Below are 1,606 nucleotides of genomic sequence, written 5' to 3'. Positions count from 1 at the left end.
GAGATGAGGTCTCACTGCCCAGGTGGGTCTCGAACCCGCGGGCTCAGGCAATCCACTCTCTTCAGCCTCCCAAAGACGCGGGATTACAGGCTAAGACACCGAGCCCAGCTATTTATTAATTTTATTTATGTTTTCCAAGAACAAAATTAATGATCCTTTGTCATTTTTTGTTTTAATTTTATTTAATTCTGCTTTGATTTTTGTTATTTTTATTCTACTGCTAGTTTTGGATTTGGTTTGTTCTTATTTTTCCAATTCCTGGAGTTGTGACATTAGGTTGTCAATATGTGGGCATTCTTTCTTTTTATGTACACTTTAAGCACTATAAATTTTCCTCTGTGCACAGCTTTTGTGATATCTTCTTAAAATGTAAAAGTGTAGTAGGAAGATTTGCACCAACATGAGAATCATATATCTTTCTGGAAAGGGAGTCAGAGAAATAGCATGGTATAGATTTAAATTTATATATATATATGTTTATATATATCAAGAATAATGGTTACTTCTGCATCCTAGTGTATTATTAATATTTCTAAAAATTTTTAGGAGTGTTAAGACTACCAACCCCACTGCTAAAATATTCTATTTTTTTCTTTAAATAAGTCTACTATTTTATGCTGTGTTGTTATTATATTATTTTATTATTATTACTATTATTATTACTTAATGAGCAAACAATTCATGAAGGTGTAAGTAGTGGATGGATTCTATGTTGCAAGACAGTGATTTATTTTTTTGTTATTTATTATTTTTTGGGGGCGGTGAGAAAGCAGGAGTTTATTAAGAAGGTAGAAAATCCCTCACAATTGGAGAGGGCCTAAAAGAGGTTGCCCAAGACAGTGATTTATTATAATGAAGTTCATACTGAAATAAACAACCGTGATTTTTTCATATGTGCTTTTAAAAATATTTTATATTACCTGAACAAAAATTAGTATTTTGAATTATCTTATACATGGTGATAAATTGTGCCCCATTTAATACTGTCTGTATTTTCCATTATATTTTAACCCCCTATTTGTATGTATTAGCTAGGACACATCTAAATTGAAATCCCTATTCTGACTCTTACAATTTATATGACTTAAAACAATTTCTATTTCAATAATTGTAAAACTAATGTGCAATACTACTTGTCTCAGAAGATTTTGTGAAGATTAAATAAAATCATATATGTTAGACTATAGGATTATGCTTGGCACATAGTGCAAAGTCTCTATATTATTATTAACAAATTTATCAACATTGCCACTATCACCATCAGGTCATTTAAACAATTTAAAAATAGTTATCATTTTTCTGTTTATGATCTCTTTAAGTTAATACTTACTGGCATGGTTTTGAGGGTCTTTTTTAGTTTTCCCCATCGTTTCCTACATGTGAAGCTGATCTCCTCACCACGTTATATCTTAAATCAGCATACTCTTACCCAAAACTTTTGCTCTTTCATCATTTTCACTTGCCATGTCCTTTTCTTTCTACTTGTCTATTCTAATCCTGTTCATCATCTGAAGTTTGCCTCAGATCTTATCTTATCTACAGTTTCATGGTATTGATTTAAATCTTTTCAACCAATGTTTATATTATCTGTATCAGATAATTATGT

At 30.5% G+C, this 1,606-nt stretch overlaps 1 pseudogene; it reads right to left on the bottom strand.

The window, feature by feature from the left end:
• The window catches only part of LOC103270037, a 4,434-nt pseudogene extending 3,067 nt beyond the window's left edge, over nucleotides 1-1,367 (bottom strand).
• Nucleotides 1,368-1,606: the final 239 nt, after the last annotated feature.

Source organism: Carlito syrichta, unplaced genomic scaffold (assembly GCF_000164805.1).
Source record: "Carlito syrichta isolate Samal-C Ts95f unplaced genomic scaffold, Tarsius_syrichta-2.0.1 Scaffold309710, whole genome shotgun sequence".
NCBI lineage: Eukaryota > Metazoa > Chordata > Mammalia > Primates > Tarsiidae > Carlito > Carlito syrichta.
The sequence above is the reverse complement of the archived record's forward strand: the minus strand, read 5'-3'. Positions and strand labels throughout refer to the sequence as shown.